This window comes from Diorhabda carinulata, chromosome 1 (assembly GCF_026250575.1).
Source record: "Diorhabda carinulata isolate Delta chromosome 1, icDioCari1.1, whole genome shotgun sequence".
NCBI classification, from domain to species: Eukaryota; Metazoa; Arthropoda; class Insecta; order Coleoptera; family Chrysomelidae; genus Diorhabda; species Diorhabda carinulata.
Window position 1 is genome coordinate 32,857,985 of NC_079460.1, and position 13,053 is coordinate 32,871,037.

At 30.4% G+C, this 13,053-nt stretch overlaps 1 protein-coding gene across 1 annotated transcript in view; it reads left to right on the forward strand.

The window, feature by feature from the left end:
• Window positions 1–13,053, forward strand: part of LOC130902104 (protein expanded) — an 81,335-nt gene continuing 68,282 nt past the window's right edge. Inside the window, exon 1 of the mRNA XM_057813941.1 lies at window positions 1–294. The gene's annotated coding sequence lies outside the window, so the exon portion shown is untranslated. The remainder of the gene's footprint in view (window positions 295–13,053) is intronic.

The window sequence follows — 13,053 nt, forward strand, 5'->3', positions numbered from 1 at the left end:
ATTGAATAAATGGTTGGCTGACTGCATTCCAATGATATTGTACCTGACCGCTTCAAAGTTGAAATAGGAAATTTTAGTTTAAGAACACCTTTGCCGGCAGATGGGATAAGTTTTTGAGTTGTCAAAACACGTGGATGCGTACTTGACTCTAGTGCGAGAGTGTAGTGAGTGTTGTTTTTGTTACATCTACTCCGTTTTTGAACTTGTGACTAAATTTTCTTTTTGGATTTCTGTTAACCGATTAGTTATGCTAAAAGTTTTGTACAACTTCTAATAATTGTACTCCAACACATGGTATGTTTTAATATTTTTGGTATTTTTAATTGTTAATAATTAATTTGATATAAATAAAACAATATTATTATGTTCGAGAAACCATTTTACAACTATTTTGATACAAATTTATCTTAATATCTTTTTGATATTTACTAGATTACTATTTATATTCTATGGTGACTAGAACTTTGACAGATTGATTTAAATGATTTGTGTGCAATGTTGATACATACATATAAAGATAAAATTTTAGAATTTAATTGCAAAGTTAATATATAAAAAAATATTAATCAAATATTACTTATGAATGCAGTTGAATACTTAAAACTTCACCAGGCTGTGGAATTTTTTGATTATTACAATTTTCGGATTAAGAGTTACATAGACAAACAGTATCTTTATTATCTGTTATATTCGTTTTATGCTAATTTTAAAAACATTTAAACGAATAATGGCATTAACATTTATGGAAGAGTATACTCATTTTAAATAAATAAACTAACCATTAAAAATCAAAACAATTACTTTTTCTATAGTTACTTATGAACCTTACTTCTACTTCCCCAAAATAGATGAACAAATTATATGAATGAAAAATTGAGATAAATTTAAATCTAAATAATTTTATACATAAACATAACAAAAAAACATTGACCAACAAAAATGTTGACGCTCTTTAATGATAATTTCTAGTAGGTATTGTTTTGATTGTAAGCATACTACTCAACAATCGTTTAATGAAACAGCAATAAGAATCAAAAGTGAATGTTGCAATATCTAATATAATGTGTTATAATAAATAAAAATCAAAAATAATACACAGCTCAGCTTAAAACATAAATATACTTATCTTAATAATACTTTTTATGCGAATGACTGTAATGGAAAAATAATTATTTTGGTTAATTTTTATATAATATAATAGCAAACGTTTAGTTGGGAAAATTGGTGACATTTATTTATCCAATATTGATGGGAGAAAAGGTTTTGTAGAAGTTCGCTGAACAACGGTCGAAATGTGGTGAAGTTGATTTCTCAATCACGCACTATCTCATTGTGAACAATTTTCTGACAAAAATTTATCTAATTATATCGAAACATGACTATGAATGTAATTATCTAATGGGATATTCTATTTTTAAAAAATCAGTTAAACGAACTCTTCAAAATCCTCTGTGCACTAGCACAATAATGGTGACCCATGTTAAAGACTATAAATCGTCTGCTGTAGTCTCTCGAGAGATATATAAGTTTTGTTTGATAGTTATTTTTCAATTGGAAATGACTTATACAGTAAACCAGTCATATACAACAGTTGTACCATCACAGATCAAAGCAAAAATTTTGGATAGTTTTTTTATTTATCATGAAAACCCTAATAAATAATAGAAGTCAATTTGATTATTTAAACTCAAAATACTGCCATGCATATCCTTATTACCGAGGAGTGTGTATAATAAACCGCATGCTATAAAAAGATTGTATTTTAGTAGAAAGTTATTAAAGAAAAACATTATAATATCGAGAATGAAAAACTGACTGTAAATTTTTCACAAACGATCTCAATGAATTGAATCATTTAGCAAAGTTCTAATTCAGCCAGAATACCAAATCACTTTTGCCTACCAACATCGATCTTGATGTGATTCCATGGAATATCAGGAGGAAATGGCTCATTCCTACAACGCCGATCATTTTTGAATCAAAACAAACCTGAGAAACATCAGTTTTTCAAGTATACCACAAATATTATAAAATTGTAAGTCGGTATCTCAAACACCCATCTTTGTAGTAAAATTGGTTGCTAAACTTATTTTCATAAAACAAGATATTTTATTCTAACGTTCACTATTCACAGGAGTAAGATCAAATGTTTTGCTTTTCAGAATCGTCAATAAACTGGATGTACCTATATACAGGAGTCTTAGATTCGGAATCACTTTTTAACTAAAATTTGATTCACAAATAATTTAAGTTTGATTATTAGGCAAACAATGACTTGACTCAGCAAGGAAATAATATTGATCTTTTTTGGTTACTTTCTAACTGCTATACCTTAACTCATTGAAGTTTTTGAATAATAATTTTAAAAACATTTATACGAACAATGGCATTTACATTTATGGAAGAGTATACTCATATGAATTAATCATTAAAAAGTAAATTAATTACTTTTTTATAAAGAGTCACTTATGAACCTAACTTAAAATTTTCCTTAAAGTAGATTGAAAAATTTAGATGATTAAAAGGGAATTGGAATAAATTTCAATCTAAACAACTTTATACAAAAGATAACCAATAAAAATAAACCTGAAGACAAAAATCTGTTCGAGATACCTAAATTCGAAGATTTAATTATTCGATCGTACCATCGGTAGAAAAAAATTTTTTAATTCGAAGTATTTTCCGAATTATTTTGAACCTCACATTTATTATAAGTAAGGGAACTGTCTTGCTGGAATCAAATCTTGGAGAAAATAAGAAATTATTGACTGGTTAACCACCAAAAGTATTTGAAAATAATTTTTTAAAAATGAACTATTTGCTATAGCAAATTTACACTAATTTTTATTCTGTTAAAATAAAATTCTTTCCTTTTTACGAGTATTCTACCGGCACGCCTTTGGCACACTATTTTCAGTGTTTGTGAATGGTTAACAATAGGCTAAACCCATATATTGACCCCAACCCAGGTGGTACTACCTACACTTGATAAAAAGAAAGAATTTTACAATGAAATCAATGCCAAACTATGAAAGTGGCTTAAATATTCGTTGGGTCACTCTGTGGTCCCTTTGCATACCTAATGAGGTTTTATTACTCTATACCTTTTTGAAATAAACTATAATACTGATCGATTTTAATTCTAATAAGCTGGGTACTCAAAGATGGAGTGGGAATCTAGTGGAATAGCTGGAACATTTATAATCCATAGCAATGTTTTATTGAAATGCACACCGGTAGATTGGAAGTATTTAATTTGATATTCCTATGTTTCATATAATTTTTTCCAATACGTATATGACTAAAAGTAATTTTATAAAAAGAGTTCTAAAAATATTATATATTGATGCTTTCGTACAAGATTGTATATTAATTTAACAATTCACAGTATTGTTATGTATTTTCCCAACTCTGTTTTCATTAAGATTAACCAGGAAACAAGTTTTGGCTTTATTTCTCACTTTTTGATAACATAATAGATAATAAATGAATTTCAAAAAACTTTAAAAGAATATCGTTTAGTATTAACACAAAGATACATTAAGGAGAACAACCAAAGCAAAAAAACTGTTCATTTAAAACTCTGTGGGTAAATGTAATTAAAAAATGTAATAAAACGAAATAATACGGCAATATAACTCATAAATTCAAAGAACATCGACATCTGATTTGAAAAAAATTTAAGAGCTTTGTGGAGACGGGAAATAACTCTGTGCGTGGGAATTATTTTGCGATTGTTTCTACCATTAATTTATTTTGTAATTAAATAAATGATCAATTTGATATAGTTAGAGATATTCTCGAGGTGTTTTACGAAGAATCTTCGGATTAAACGAATAAATATCTTGCACTTTTTGCCAACTATGAATTTATTTCTATTTCTGACCAAAACAAAATTTTTATGAAAAAACTGATGAAGTACATAAATGTCCAATTCATGATATATATTCTAGATTATACATAAACTGAGGTGAGAATTGGAATAGATCGTTTATGTCGGCACAAAAAGCTATATGTTATTCAGATGCCGCTAAATTTACTTTTTTATCCGCAACATTGTCTACTGTAGATTCTTCTTCATTTATTATTTATCTTTCGGTTTTTTCTTGACTTGGATCCTTGGATCAGTCTGCTTTTTTTCAGGTTATTGCTGTTTTTATATCACATTTTTTCTTGGTTCGCCTCATCTTCTTATTTTGTTTTTCTCAGTTGTATGTATGGAACATTGACAAGAATTCATTCAAATCATTTTCTCAAACGATGAGTCGTGCAATTTTGCATATGAGCCAAAAAGAAAAAGATATTCGACAATTTCTGAATTTCAATGTGATGTAAAGCTAACAGAATTTTCTCTTTCTCGAATCAAAAAGAATTCTAATAACCACATTGGCATCGTGTAGCCAATTATTTTTCTTGATATCAGTAATTCAAGATAAACTTTGTGAAAACAGATTTTCATCAGCCGAAAAGTGATTGGGGTATTTGAAAAATGTGATATTCTGGCTGAAAAGAGTACTTTGCAGCATGTTTCAGTCACAGTTGTCTTGAAGCCTTCTTTCAAATTTGAACTCAAATCACGGAGTAAAAAATAATGTTAATAAAGAAGAATAATAGCATAATAGTATAAATTGTAAAAATTGATATTGTAGCAGTAAGTTGAAATTGTAATGAAATTTTATTTTCAAAGAAATCACATTTTTTTATTCATGTATAAAAATACAGAGAATACAACCATGGGGTTCGAGCTTTTCTATAATGTATAGACGTATTCATATTACGTAAATGAGTTGTATTCGTCTGATTGAAGTATAAAATAAAAATGTTGACGTTATTTATACAACGCCCACATAACATACTTTAAGTATTTGGGTTATTATCTTAATAAAAACTTTTGCACAATGTATTAAATCACTTAATACGTTGGTTGGCATTCCAACATTAAATTCATTCATAATTTAACCTTGAAATAACTAATAGCTTTTTTATAATACCCATTGAATATTTGCGTTTGGAATATTATTATAATTCTGTGAATATTTTTTATTAACAACTATTTGATCTCGGTCTCTGGTTGATAAGGAATTTCTCAATTGCATAATCACTTTTTCTTAATAATTAATTCAACTTATTCAACAATATTTTAGCAGATTGAGTGTGGAATCACTATCAGTGTTGCTAACTGCAAGTAATTTTAATTATGCGAAAGATAATAGAAAGTGTAAATAAAAAACAATTTAAAAGAAAAATTATCTTATCATTATGTTATTTATTTATTTGATTGAATGATACGGGTCGTGAAAGCATATAGCAGTTGCTAGCAACGTTGAACATATTTATAGTATTGTAATTGTTTTTAATCTCTTGGTTTTCGAAGCAATAATTTTTGTTATTTCCTTTTATCTTTCGTAGTACAATTATTCCCTTGCATATGTTTTTCACGTTTTTTATCCCAATGCTAAGCCATATTTTCTTGTTCCCAACGTGTTCATCCAATCTCTCCTTCATTGTTAGTCGTTGGTTACCAAGTCTTTATCAACTGATTCTCAGGCTATGTTTATTCAGCTAGATCTTTTTCAGTTTTTCTTGTAAAGACGCTGTTTTATTTGGAGTTTCACTTTCTTTCAAGTAAAAATTCTGGAGCATTTTGACATCATATTGTTTTGATTCTACATATTATTATTTTAATACGTTGTGAATCTTATTTCTGAAAAAGTGCCCAAGGTAGTCAACATTTTAGTCTACATATGATAAAAATAAATTCCTATAAATTTCTATTTATATTTAAAATATAATATTCATATTCAATTTAAAATTTTAGTAATGAAACCAAAATAAGATATATTGACAACGTTAATATTAAAAAATTTCAAGGTAATAAAAAAACCCGCTAGAATAATATGTTCGTATATTACAACTAGAGGATTCGGTCACGGGATCCCTATCATATTTTAGTCTCGAAATTTTCAGGATTAAATTCAATGAATCCCGAATCCCAGGATTTTCGGGACTAATATATTTTTTATATAAGTCAATAAAAATGTGCGTGAAATAAATCGCACTTACTTTCATTTGACGCTAAACGTCAAAATTTGCCGGTCATCTTGTTTACACAGCTGATTGCGTTTGTTTCTGCTAACGACCGGTGTCGAATTAAGTATATGTGTAAAAAATAGTGCAAAAATTACGCTTCAGATCGTGTAAGTATTGATATTGTTAATTGGTGATAAACAATTAATTCATTATTTATAAACATCAATGCATTAATGTGTATGAGTAAATATAGATGAAAAACAGCGAATGTTTTTTCTGTTGATCTAAGAGGTTATGTTTATGTTGTACATAGATTTAAATGTTTTTTTCTTTTTTGTTTAGGTTTAAGAAGTAAACAATGTCACTCTCCAAGGAAAGTAAACAGGTAGCTCAGCACAATGTATGTTTAGCTATTTTAAATACCTTAGGAGGATCAACCAAAGGCCTACATACTCATCTATTTTCAAAACATTCCGTAAAAGTAGATTCTGCTAAGGCATCTTCCTTAACGAGCCAAAATAATGAAGGACCACCTTCGAAAAGAAAAATGACGTTAGTCGCCGACTATTTTGTGAACTCTTATACTCTTGACGATGTTTTGTCCCGTACGACTGCGCTAGATGGTTTTCCTTTTAGCATATTTGTGACATCAAACGATTTAAGATCGTTACTGTTAGCAAAGAGACTTACCTTAATCTGCTTCAAAAATCCGCAACAGAGTACTACACTATAGTGTAAAAAAGAAGGACAACGATTTAGTCAGTTTTGACAAATGGACTTCTACCTCTAATAAGAGATATATGAATTTAAATATTCATTCATAAAATGGAATTTGGGACTTATTCGAATTGATAAATCGCTGACCGCCGACACTTGTCTTCATACAAAATCGGCTTTTGGAGTTTCATATCTCATTAGATACATATATTGTGGCTGATAGTGACTGATGGTCCAAATGTAATGCTGAAGGTTGGAAAACTTGTTAATACAGAACACCAAATTTGTTTTGCTCATGGTATTCATTTAGCCGTTTGTGATTTATTGTATAAAAAGACACCTATAAATGAGACTACCAGTGATACTGGACTGGTCGTGCTACAGAAAAAGTGCACAAATCATTCTTTGGCTCTTGTCACACTCCGATAAGAATTTCGACATGTATATGAATATAAAGTAGTGCTTGATGTGACAGGAGCTCAATACTACCAAGTTCTTCGATCTTATTGCCTGTAACTTTCGCAGTATGGGGTTTAGCATTGTCTCCTTGTAAGAAAACCTGCTTTCGATTATTTAAATCTCAAAATTTTTCCGATAAAACCTTTTACATTCGCATCAGCTGTTCATTATATACCTTCGAATTGATAGCAAGACCATCTGGTATGATCTAGAGGTACACTAGATCTTCATAATTTCACTAGATACACAATAAGACTTTTCGCCTGAACCGACCTCTTTGCGATGGGCTCTGGCCATTGTTCTTCATCTAACCATTGATTTTTCATGTTCGGGTTATTAGGATAAATTCATTTTTCATTGCCAGTAACAGTTCTTCTAGTAAAACGGTCATCTTTTGATAGGGCAAGGAGCTGTTTATATACCTCTACTAGACAAACATTTTGCTTGAATCTTGGTTTCGTATGGCACTACTCGACAACTTTTATAGTACCTAATGATATTAAATGGCGATGTATAATATCTTTAGAAGGTCCAAGACAGTACGATAATCGTGGAGTGCTGGTACTAGGTTGGATTTCTATAGCTTCCCTTGTAACCTCGATATTCCATGCAGGAGCACGACCTGCGTCTCTTTTCACTGTTGAACTAATGCTTCGTCGTTTGTTCAGTGACTCTTCCTCTTCAATTTCATATATTTTATTTATTGCCAAGACTGCTTTAAGCTTTTGTTTCCAATAATTTCTCAACAATACTAAAATTTCATATTTATATCGTATTATGATTAGAAGAAAGTAAGGCAATTGTACTCGTAGTAAGAATTTTCACATAAAAAATCGACATTACTTATGAAACACGGTCAGGGTTAGGTTTTCTTCGTCTGTGACATTCCGCTGCCTCAATGGTCAGGTCTTGTCTCACCCTCATGCAACATCAACCTGGCAGGCTGTACGTAATCTTCGTTAAATTCCAGTTTTATGAAAAATCCGTATACTGTTTGTGTTTGCAGTAAAAGATGATTTAACTAAATAAGAAACCTTTAAAAATGCGCATTCTCTGTATTAATATTTCCACATGAGAATCTAATTCTGACCCCAAATTCGGATTAAAATCATTTCTGGAATAACTTTTCTATTAAATTGTAGAATGTCAGCATCAAAACACAAGTAGTATTCAATGTGATTCGTTAAAAGAGATATAAAATCATTCACCATTCAAATACTTATATACATAAATATGTAAAATTGATTGTAATTATTAATAAACAGACTGTCTGATGATTATATTCACTTGCTGATCTGTCAGTTAGCAGATATATTATTGTTATTTAAATTGTATATTGAATCTCGGTACGGAAATAACGTCGACTGATGTAACTAGAAAAAAGTATTCACCATAACTCATGGATATTGAATATTTGAACAGCTCCTCCCATAAATACTTTAAGACCAACCTACACGACTAGATGAAAATGCAGATTTATTCTTTTGTTGTAGTTTTTCTATCGCCCATTCAATTTTCTATAACACGCATACATGTTTATGGTATTTTTCGTTTTAATTAACCTAGTCCTATAAAAGGTGTAAAAAGAATAATGTCATTTTGTACGCATATCTCATTTCAAAATTTATCTATAGGCAACTAACTTCTAACCTAGGAGACTCAAATTAGAGCGATGACATAAAATATTACCTATAATAAAATTATACGGCCTGAAGTAATGAATCATAAACTAAAAATATGTAATAATTTAACGAATAGACAGCTGGTTCTAGGGCGTATGCATTTTGTTTAAAAGGGAAAACCAATACAAAAATCATCAAATTCGTTATATAAATTATTCTAGGAAATCATATTTGTACGTTTATTAATTATTGTCACACTTGTTGCTACAATAAAGGAAGTGCAAAAGGCGCATGAGCTAAAAATTGATACTTATAATTTGATTTACTTTATTGTTTTTTCAAACTGGATTTTGATCGTTTTCCAATGGAAAAAATGAATATTTTGTCGTTATATGCCGCGACTTCGATTTTTCCTGAAAATGTGACAGTTATCAATTTCCTTTAGACAGAAGACCATTGGATATAGTTTTAAAAGTTATTTTCACACTAATAGACTTGTGAATGGAAAACCCACCTGTCTATAAATAATTGTCATTTGTTCTTCTGTAAAACCATATTATTTATTTATAAATGAAATTAACGAAAATTGATTGTCTGTATCTTCCATTTCCTGTATCAAGGATAAGAATAATAAACCACGCCATTGCCATAACAATTGAGAACAAGTATCAGAGACAATTGTTTTGGTTCCTATCAAGCACAATTTAAGAAACGCTTCAATTAATCAATTATTTAGAAAAGAGCTCACCCGATTTTGCTCTGTAAATAAGTTTTATATTCCAAATGTAGTAGTATACACCCCACAAAAATTATCGCATCACTCATTATTCTTTAAATATTTTAAATGTGTTGCACCAATAGATACGCCTTCTACAACATTTATTTTATATCAGTTTAATCTACAGAGGACAAAAATTTTGATTTACCAAAACATAGATAATATCAGAAAAAATTATACAAAACATCTATACAAAAAAATGAACGGTGCTTAAACTAAAACTAGCCAATGAATTTCTAATAGTGTGTGTTGTCGCTCCTCGCTCTAATTACAGCTTCCATTTGTCTTGGAAGGCTTCTAAACAGGTTCTGGACGTATCCTTGCGGCATGTTTTACCAGAAGTTAAAAAGAACATTTTGAAGATCATCTAGTGTTCTTATTGGTGTCAGATGTTGCTGAATTTGTCATCTTAGATGGTCCCAGACACGCTCAATTGGGTTAAGGTCCGGGCTACGTGCAGGCCAATTCAGGGTGGGTATCTCGACATCTTCTAATTACAGCCGAACCACTCTAGCAGCATGTGAACGAGCATTATCGTGCATTAGCACAGAGTTGTCACCGATATGAGGCATATAGGGCACTACATGGGGTTCTAGGATATTATTTATGTAACTGTCAGCATTTAGTCTTCCATCATTCACTGGTACTAACTCCGTGCGACCCTCGAAAGAAATTCCTTCCAAACCATGATAGAGCCTATATACTAGCAATTTTGCTTCCAAATAATTTGTAAGAAATTGTAATATTTTTTTGCCTATGATAACAAACCAGAAATATCTATTAAGTTGATACATATACAGATTGTTCCAAAAAAACTAAAATTAAGAATTAAAAATATCCTAAAATACCAGTGATGCGATAATTTTTGTGGGGTGTATATTTTTTTCTTGCGATAGAATACGGAACAAGTGGAAGCCGTTTGAAATATGGAATTTTGAGTTAATTTTAAGTTGATTTATGAACTCTTGTAATATTTTCAGAGCTAAAAGATTTTGTGACGTTTATCATTTGATTGTTAGTTAGTAATTTTCAATAATATGGAATGATATTCATTTTTATAATAATGAAACAATTATACATATTTTTTCACAAGTCTTTGTTTTTCTTGTTGAGGCACCAATATACTCTATAAATTTAAGTGAGATTAAAGTTTGATCCAATCTAATGAGCACTTTATAATATTTTACCTCTAATTAATGAGAATCTATTGATCAAAACTTTTGTTTTTTTTACATTTATTTTGACAAGCTTGTTCAAGTTCCGAATCTAAGTTTCAAGGCTCCGGGATCTATAGTTTAACTGAAAATGCATGACTATCATCATTGTTACACAGAAAATTGTTAATATTGATACTTTCTTATACATATTAAGTAACTAAATTTTATTTTTATAAATTTAGAATACTATTTATTAGGTTAGGTCATTTCATTAAATGTACTATTTGGAACATAAAAATCGGAGAGTCACCTACCTTCTTTCTCCTGTATATCAAGTATATATACTAGATAAAAATGGTGTCGTAGTTCAAATCAGTCACACCTTTAAACTCGGCTAACACCGAAATCCGTAGACAGCAACAAATCATCACCATCAATACGGATTTTAAGATCATTCTGGAGTAGGGTGGAAGCAATCTGATTGAGTTCAATGCAGAAAAGACCCAGGCTGCCGTTTTTTTGCAAAGTGTGATGCTCTACTCAATTCATAAGAGATCAATTCAGCTTATAGGGGACACAGAGTTGATCAGAATCTTGGACAGCTTAGAGCATAGGTCACTGACCTGGCTACCTTTTACCGATACTTCCATGGCATATGCTCTCCCGAGTTGACCAACGTAATTACACCTAGATTAGGGTTTGCAAGACCTACTCGCAAGGCATACGTGGCTCATGAACACCGAGTTCGCCTGCAGACGACCAGAACGTCAATTTATCGGGACTCCTTTCTTTGGAGATGTGCAAACCTGTGGAATTAGCTACCAAGGCAAGAATTTCCCGAACACTACAATCTACAGTTCAAGTTCAATATCCACAAACAGCTTTGTATTTAAACTAAACTATTTTTAAGTTGAAAACTGAACGAAACATCTTTATACAAGATGTGATCTATGATCAAGACTAATACACTCTATTATATCTTACCATAAGTTAACCATACTTCGGGCTTCTATTTACGAATCAAGTGCTTGTGTTTCCTCTCATACTTCTATGGTTAGACTACTTAAGAATAATTTGTTTTCATTCTAAGCATTTAGTATTTAATAGCCAATATTATACGTATAGCCTTCGGAATGTTTTACGTACATTCACTCTCTGTGGGTTAGAGTAATTAGAAGATTATAATTATCAGTATATTTCGAATGTCGAAGAATTTAAAAGATTCGCAATTTATTCACAAGAAAATATCTTATGCGTTCAGAAAGCTTCTGATTATGGAATGTTCTTCCGCCGCTCCGTCATGGTAGTTTCATTATCGTATCTAGTCAGGCAACATTGTAACTTACGATCTCTATTTGTACCTTTTTTTATGCAAATCAATTAATTATTGTGTGCTTCTGTTCATCAAAACAGGTATTTTAAATGGTATCGCATATTTTGTTCGAAACCATTTGCAATTATGTCTACTAATATTAATCAAACTCCTAACAGTAGCGCATCAACATTTATTCGTGAAGGCATTTATAAAATCTTTTTAATCGCTTCGATTAGGCATATTGTAATTTAATGCATGTAATAGTAACTTAAGCAAATAACATAAAGATGTTCTGTCTAATACATTTTTTCAGATAAAAAAGCTTAAATTATGTATTATGGAGAGAGATTCTGTTATTCAATCGATAAACAGATTTTAGGCTAGCAGCGAATATTATCCATTTACATAGTATGTGACTCGGACAAAATGTGTGAATTTTTTTTTTTCATTTTTATTAAAAGAAAGACAAATCACAGTTATAAGATATTATGACAAAAATGAAGAAGATTTAAGTGCTTCATTTAGTCATCAGCACTGAACATACTGTTTACACTACCATTACACTCAAATTACACTGTCTAACGCGCGTTTTGATAACCAAGTTATCGTTTTCAGAGAAGAGTTCAAGTTGACCTTCAAGATGATAACTTGGTTATCGAAACGCGCATCAAACAGTGTAAATGTGAGTGTTGGTGTTGTGGGAGTGTAAACAGTGTGTTAAGTATGTAACAAATGGTATGGAAGACCACTATCTTCAACTATTTTTCTAATAGTTACATGTTGATCTGGCAACACGAGATGATATTATTGTGTGGTAGTGATTTAGGGTGCTACACCTTCTAAAGATAACTAACTCTGTATTTTTACTAACTCTGTATTGCTCAACAAACATTCAGTGGGGTAACATGTAAATATTATGAAAAATTTTCAAAGTAGCAGAGAAAAAACGTTATAGTAAATAATTACACCGATATG